The 8,495-nt window shown below is 34.2% G+C and overlaps 1 long non-coding RNA gene across 1 annotated transcript; it reads left to right on the top strand.

The window, feature by feature from the left end:
* Positions 1 to 1,018: 1,018 nt before the first annotated feature.
* LOC103471566 (uncharacterized) lies at positions 1,019 to 2,641 on the top strand. Its single transcript, XR_534677.1, has 2 exons — positions 1,019 to 1,314; positions 1,847 to 2,641. It is a non-coding gene; the product is annotated as an uncharacterized LOC103471566 (long non-coding RNA).
* The last annotated feature ends 5,854 nt before the right edge of the window (positions 2,642 to 8,495 follow it).

Raw genomic sequence — 8,495 nt, 5'->3', positions numbered from 1 at the left:
GTTACTTGTAAGCTAATTTAGTCTTATTTCAAGTGTACTAAGGTATTTGCAATAGAATCTATACCAAAAATACTTAGTAATACTTTTTATTTTTGCACAGTAGTGTAAATAAGCTACAAAGCTGCTGAAGTTCACAGAAAAACCTGAAAACCTTCAAAAAGGCTTGAAGAATAACAAGATAAACCACTAACATGAACGATATAAATTATGCCTTGAGTGGTTTAAAACTGTTCTTTCTGTATGTTTGTCTTTTTGCTTAACAAGTTATGGCTTTAAATTATACATGTAAATAAAACCACTAAATGGATTTTACATTTTAAAAGCCTTGGTTTGTAATTGTTACCAGCCTTCATGCAAAGCAGAAAACATTTTGCTGCTATCTTGGGGAAGTGCAGCAGTTTGTAATCAGCTTCCTGGGGTCTGTGCAGCGACACAGCAAACAAAGGCCGCTCAAAGATTGGAAGTGAGTGACCCCAACTTGGTGGGTTGATGTTTACTTTTTACTGGGACCAACGTACAGGACTGCAACGTGTAAACGTGACTGAAGTCAGAAACCCTTCATGCAACCACATAACAGGGCAGAGCAGCTGTTCATTATTTTAATTTACCACTACATTTTATTGCAAAATTATCTATGGATGGAAGTTATTGATAAAAGGCTGCTTATTGATTAATAATTAATCAAAAAGCACTCATTTTCTTAAAAGCAAGAGTTTTCTCTTGTTTTTTATAACTTTAGGACAAATTTTGTTTTAAATCAGTAAATTTTAACACTATTTCCTGTCGTGTATTAAATACTGACTGAATAAACAGAAAATTTTGTTTTTCTCACATTATTATACTTGGACAAATTTTTAAAATATAAAACAGAAACCTCTAAAGTTTCTGAGAAGAAACATAAAAGAAATAAAGTACAGTCTATGGTTACTCCATAAAGTACATAAAACTCACAAAGACCTCATAATCAACCGTTATTATTGGCATCATGTTTTTGTTTGTTTGTTTTTGTTATGCCTCTTCTATGTTCACTTCCGTCTTCGCAGCACATCAGTAATCTTTGGTAAAGTTGGTAAAGTTGACGTTGCTCCATCATATCGCTCGGCTGAATGAGCGGTGAAACTTAATGAGGTTGTCGAGAGTTTATATTTCAAAATACAACTACAAAAAGAGCATTTTTTCATCCCATAACGCCGTTAGGAATCCCAACTTTATCATAAGGTAATGACAACCGACCGTTTCTCTTTCCACCGTTGGGATCCCTCCGCCATCTTTGATTCTGTCTCAACGGCTGCGTTCAAGCGGCGCCCTCTGCTGGTACTGTTGGAGCTATTTTTATCCTTTATTGCCTTTAAATTTGTTAAATATATTCTTAGTTTACTTGATATTTTTCGGTTGTTTAAATGTTTAGTTGTATGCTAATAATTGTTTATTTTACGTATTTTTGTTTCTATGTTTTTTATATTTTCTTTTCTTAGTTAGACAGGAAGATCAGTGGGTCTATTTTCTGTAGGGACTGGTATAAGACCAACAGGCACTGGGATGAGCCTGTGGGTTTTTTTTTTTTAACCAGAGCAGTAGAGGCAACAAAAGAGAATTTACAGTTTGGTCTTTGTTATTTGCTTGTCAAACTGGAAAAATAAACTGTAAAAAGCAACCTTTACGGTTTTTGGACATTGGCCTTCTTTTGTCTGCGTATGAAGCATCACCACAGTGCAGCAGTAGCTTGTTCATTAAACTTTTAATTGGATGTTTTGTTTGACAAGCAATCACCACTACAGAAATATTAATCTATTAAACCATTAATCAGCAATTAATTGCTCGTTTCCCTCCTATTATCCATCTGCAGATTATCAAGGCTCTCGGTGTTGGTGCTGCTACATTTAATCAGATTAATGTCCAGTTCGGAGCAAAAAGACTCCGGCAGCCATTGTGGAAGCTTCAGAAATAACATCCACCCTTCAGAGATCTGGAAGAATCAAAACCACAGCAACAATCCCAGAGCTGCAGCAGCAGGAACACCCATGCTGCTCCTCCCTCTTTGTTTACTGCATTTTAATCCTTTGTGATGTTGAAACCATTCAAACAGTGCTGCACTTGTCATCTACTGGATCTGCTGTGGTTTACAGTGGAGCGAAAACAAAACAGGCCCCTGGATGTGAGAAGGGCTCCTCTGCTGATTTGATTGGCCTACAACTCTTGTTCGGCACAGATGTGACTCTTGGTGGCAGCCAGACGTCACCGTTCGGCCACAGCGCCCTGCCTGAACCGCTCTGACTCACACGTTCAACACTGTTGCCAGGGCTACCGTTTATTAACCCCGGCCCTCAACTTTGAGCCTCATGTTCAGGCTGTGGCGTGGTCTGACAGCTGACACCGGCAATGAATCGCTCTGACACGAACCATGAGCAGAGAAGATGAGTCTGAGTCTGACTGACGGAGACTGTGACTGGGGGCAACAATGATGGAGCAAGATTTCTGAAGAACAGGATGTTCACTGGACCTGGAGACAGGAGTGCCATACATTAGACACTTCTGCTCCCTGGTGGACAGGTCGCTTCTTAACCACAAACTGTGCTGAAGGAACCATTGAGCGTTTAGTTATAATATGTTTATGTCTTTCATTGAAGAGGAATATGTTTTCTTTGGTTCTGGTTTGTTTTACTGCTTTACATGTCTTTTATAAGTGACCTATATGCTTTCTTACATTCATTACATCACATTTTTTGCACAAAATCATTCTTAGATAATGAGATTTTAGTCTGGTCAGTTCATAATGAGCTGTTTTTAGGGTGTCTTGTCACTTTAAATCCAGATAAGCTGCTGCTGGCCACGTCCCCAACTCAACGTTTATACTCACACATGAAAATGGCTGCAAACAGATGTACAGTTATACAACAGGACATCTTTGAAAAGCAAAAGTGGAGCCTCCTGCACAACCAACAAGAATACAACAAGTGGTTTCTAGATGATAATTCAACAAGCACTCTGATAGACTCTGACCGAAACAAACAAAAGGTGCTTCTACAACGTTTCCTTTAAATGGATACACAGTCATAAATGTTTTATATTATTATTATTACAGATACATAAACAGATTTATTATTATTATTATTATTATTATTATTATTATTATTATTATTATTATTATTATTATTATTATTATTATTATTATTATTATTATTATTATNTATTATTATTATTATTATTATTATTATTATTATTATTATTATTATTATTATATTATTTAGCATGTTAAGGGGGTTGTGTGTTTTAGTTTAAATGAAGTGAATCAACAATTGCATTTGCAATTGCCATCGTGTATTTTCATATATACATATTTTAACAGTGGTGTTCACACTTTTGGAACCACTACATTCATTAAAGTGTTTATTATTTGTTTGTATTCTTGTTTTTCTTTTGCAAGTTGCTGTTATGCTCAAATGACGGAGTGAATTTCTGTAGAAATATTTCCCACTCAGCCTTAAATTGTGATAGTTGCTTCAGGAAGTGCAGAAACCTGGGAAATGCTTTTACTGGAAGAAACAACAAATAAAGTACTTGTGGCGCACTGCCGCCCTCCAGTGGCCATTTAGGTTTACTGCCAACTTATGAGGTAAATATAAAAGCGTAAATAAAAGTTTTCTCTTTTATTTCCATGTATCACCTTAACAATAAGCATGTTCATCGATTGTTTGATCACATTTTCTTTAGTTGTGATATTTAATTATAAGCAATGCTGAGTTGTTGTCTATTTATCCCCTTTTTGCTAAACTAAATTTTAAATTTGTTAAGGCAAACAGGGTATAAAAACTTTTAGTCTTCAAGAAGACCTTTATTGCTATTTCATGTATTCCATCCATCCATTTTCTTACACCCTTGTCCCTCAGTGGGGTCGGGAGGGTTGCTGGTGCCCATCTCCAGCTAATGTTCCAGGCGAGAGGCGGGGTCACCCTGGACAGGTTGCCAGTCTGTCGCAGGGCAACACAGAGACACACAGGACACACAACCATGCACACACACACTTAGGGGCAATTTGGAGAGGCCAATTAACCTGACAGTCATGTTTTTGGACTGTGGGAGGAAGCTGGAGTACCCAGAGAAAACCCACGCATGCACAGAGAGAACATGCAAACTCCATGCAGAAAGACCGGGAATTGAACCCAGAACCTTCTTGCTGCAAGGCAACATCTCTACCAGCTGCGCCACTGTGCAGCCATTTCATGTATTCATGTAGTAGTTAATTCAAACCAGCAAAATAACTCATCTGGTGTTAATTTGGACAATTTTTTCTGTTTTTACTCATAAAATGTATTCAGTAAGGAACATACTGGCTGCTTGTGTTGACGCTTTTTCACTGTCAGTAATTTGCATCACAAGTTCTGCACAGAAATAACATATAATATCAGCAACATGCAGAAGATGTTATTTCAGTAAGTGTCAAGTATATTTAGGGAGGCGAGAAAAGCTGCTATTGAAGTCAGAAGGTTGAAAGTTGCTTATAATTAACCTGCAGAAACTGTGACAAACTATAACTATAATTAATGTATGCACAAGATCTATATTAGTTTATTAAAATATTAGGGGTAAAAAAGGAAATGTTTTAGTTTCTGTGATGAACAAGAAACTGTTTTCTGTCAGAGCTAATAAATATTAAACATCATTTGTTTAATATTATATATTCTCAATCAATCATCTAATAACACAAAACTTCATTTGTCTTGTTCTGTCAACAACATCTGACTTATTCTTCATGTTTTTTCCATCTAATATTGCAATTTTCTTTTTTTATTCCTTGAGATTCTAAAGTAGCTTTTATACCTTTTCATGTATTTAAATAGTTAAATCCATTTTGCTCCCACAGTTCTGACCACCTTACGGTTTTTCAAGGTGAATTGTTTCCCATTACTTTCAGCTAAAAACACAAATTTTAAACAGGCCAAAATACATGATTACACTATTTCCGAATGACTAACTTTTACTATTTTTATTTTTCTGTTTTCTTTCATTATTGTTTAAATTTAAAAACTTTTAGCTCAAACACTGCTTCTTCCCTCAACTAAAGATGACACAACCACAGTTCATTGTTGCTCCAAGTTTTTTTGGAAACAAGTTAATTCTGCCATCACTCTTCGACAAAAAAACATACATTTTTCATCAAAATGTAGAAAATCTGTTTTTGTAATGTACCAACAGTTACAGATTGTAAAATATCAATCATTATAGAAAATACATTGAGATGCCGTAACTCCAAAAACAGAAAATTCAAGTATTTTTTACAGTTCTGAGCTGTTAAAGTGATGGCTGCCAAACCTTAAAAAATATATAAATATATAAAAAGATGTTACATCACGTCCATTTTTACTATAGTAAAACTCTGTTAACCACAGTTCCACAGTATTTGAACATAAATTACACAATTTATCTTTTTTTATTTGATCTTTTTTACAGTGTAGCTCTCTCCTGCAGCATAAACACTTAAAACAAAAAAGTTTGTAAAACGTATTTGCTGCTTTTCTTATAAAAAGCTAACAAACATTAAAGGGAAAGTTGTTTTTCACAGTTTTTTCCAGGTTGTTTTTGTGTCAGTTTGGTAAAATCAGATTTTCTGAATGGAGTTTCTAACAGACTTACTGCACAGTAAATGCCAAACCTACTGTGAGTTTATAACATTAGCAGTAATCATCTCTACTCAACTAAAATGTCCTTCATATCCAGACCTGCAAAGCAAAGAGGAGTTGTGTTAAACTTTAGTTATTTTCAAAGATGCACAGCTTTGTAACTCATGGTAGAGTTTTATCAGACATCATAAACAATCAAATCTTCACAATCAAAGACTTTAAACCTTTGTGTTTAGATTATGTTATCTCTTTTACTGCTTCTCTTTGTCTTCCATATTCTTGTGTTATCAGTGAATTGTGTAACTTTATTGGCTCACATGGTTTTCTCTGTACAGGGACAGATTTGGACAAATATTAACTTCTGCGTTGCTTGTTGCTGTCGTTCAAAGTCTGAGCTTTTGTGATACTTATAAAAGAAAACGACGATGCAGCAGAGAAAGCAAGAGAAACATTTGTCTATTAGCACAAAGTGATAATCTCTAATCCCCGTTAACGCCAGCGTCCACTAAAACAATAATAAAAACACATATCAGGTTTTTATTATTGTTCTGATGACAGTTTTATGTCTTTAGTCTCTGATGCAAAGAAACTATTTCTTTGGTCCAGTTTCTAGAGTAAATATCTTAAAACACTTTAAATAAAACCAAACTCACTAACAAGTAACTTCTCTACAAGAAATATGAGCTGGTTTTCATTAAATAATTCCTCCCTTATTATAAGTTATAATATGACAAAAGTGTCTTATTTCTCTTATAACTTTTAATCAATATTAAGGAAATATTTACTCCAAGCAACAAGACATTTTCCCCATGTCAATTAAGAAATCTGCCATTGAAAGTAATATTTTAAAATCAATACTAAGGAAATATTGATCTAAAACAAACTCCTATATCTTGCTGATAAGTCACTTCTAAGTTAGTTTTGTCTTATTTCTGGTGTGTTAAGATATTTACTCTAGAAACTAGACAACAATACTTGGTAAGATTTTGTGATTTTGTGTTTTTGTCTTTTTTTAGGATTTAATTACATTTCAGATTAATTTGCATATTTTCAATTCATTCAATCTAAACAGTCAAAATGCAGATAATATCTCAACAAATGTGCCATTAATCTCTGTGTCCACACATAATAAAGTATGTTCTGCATGTACTATTAGCTCTATGTGCAAATGATACTAAATCAAACAAATCTATCTGTCTTTGAGGTTTTTTTCGCCTTTTTCCTTTTTCCTGTTTCATGGTTAAACATTTTTGTGGACAAATACAAATTTAAGTTTTGACAGCTTTGCTTAGTCTAAACCTTGATGAAATGTACAATATTAAATAATGTACGCATAATGTACTCATTCAGGATAATAGTTTGATATTTATGTATTTATTTATTTTTATTTGGCCTTTCTGTCTCATTGACATCAAATATCTCATTTACCAGAGAGATGTGTTTTGATAAAATAAACAAAAGATTACCAAAGCAGCAACAAAGCAAATAACAAAACTGGTGAAATATGAGCTAAAAAATACAAGAAAGGTTCATAAGAAGACTTCTCTCTTTCTCTTAAAAGAAATTTTAATTATCCCAAATGAATCAAAGCGTCAGACAATAAAAATACAACCTGTTAAAGAAATAGCAGATCAAATAAGCAAATTAATTATTCTTGTTAATTATAAACCTCTGAGCAGAGCTGAACGCTTCTCTTGATCGGTGAGTCTGAGCTGAAATACCAAATAAATTACTGTAAATACCAACAAATACAGTTTGGTCAACATGAAACACAACATATTGACATCAGTTTCCATCTTTTTGTAATGATTAAAACATAATGCTGTCTTAAATATCAAACATTCACCTGAATGCTTGTAATTACAGCAGGTTTTGTAGTTTTACCCCATTTATCAATATCTGAACTTGAATGAATCTGAAAAGTGAGACTCAAAGTCTCGCTGATTGAAAAAGATTTACCTCCAATTATTGATAAATATTCAATATTTTGGTAATAAGTGAGTTTATTTACCATCCTCATTTTGTTTGTTGGAAAACTGTCTGGTTAAATTCGTATTTATTCACGTTAGTCTTTTAATAATTCCCCCATCACATTTAGTTCTGGTTTTCCTGATACTATGTTGCTAGTCTGTGTTTCATCTCAATTATTTCATCAATTAAAAATTTCCAGTTGCTTTTATTGTCAGTGTTTTCACTGAAGATGAAGAGGTTTCTTCATCAGTTTTCCTGCAGGTCTTCCTGCAGCAGGAAGTGCCTGAGAGCTGCAGTTCACCGCTACGTTGATGATGAATGTCTGAGCCCAGCGACACTAAGAGGCTTTTTGAAAGGATTATTTACTGTACTGCAGCCGGGCAGCGATACAAGCAGAATACAGATTATTTCACTGTGAATTATCAAGGCTCCTCCTCAACATTTGTCACCATCTCTAATATTTACATATTTTTTAACAATATTCTGCTCTGTTTTTGCAGAAAAGAACCCCAGTAAATATATTCAGTGCCTTAAAAAGTATTTATTCTCCTCCCTTTTGTAGCATTTTGTCACGTCTATAAATTATGTTTTATTACATGATCTATTTAAAGCATTGAGTTAATGTCAAGGTGACATTAAACCTGAAAGAATTGGTTTTCTAATCCTGTATGAACGATAACAACAGATGTTTTCTGCTTAAACATGTGCAGGATGTGGAAATGTGTCTGGTCAATTTGTCCTCCAGCAAGAGCAGAAAAAAGAAAAGAAGAAAAGAGAAAGAAAGCAAGTGAAAGAAAAAACAGCAAGAGAGAGAAAGAAAGAGAGAGAAAAAGAAAGAAAGAAAGAAAGAAAGGAAGGAAGGAAGGAAGGAAGGAAGAAAGGAAGGAAGGAAGGAAGGAAGGAAGG

Source organism: Poecilia reticulata, linkage group LG10, assembly GCF_000633615.1.
Source record: "Poecilia reticulata strain Guanapo linkage group LG10, Guppy_female_1.0+MT, whole genome shotgun sequence".
Lineage (NCBI taxonomy): Eukaryota > Metazoa > Chordata > Actinopteri > Cyprinodontiformes > Poeciliidae > Poecilia > Poecilia reticulata.
The sequence above is the reverse complement of the archived record's forward strand: the minus strand, read 5'-3'. Positions and strand labels throughout refer to the sequence as shown.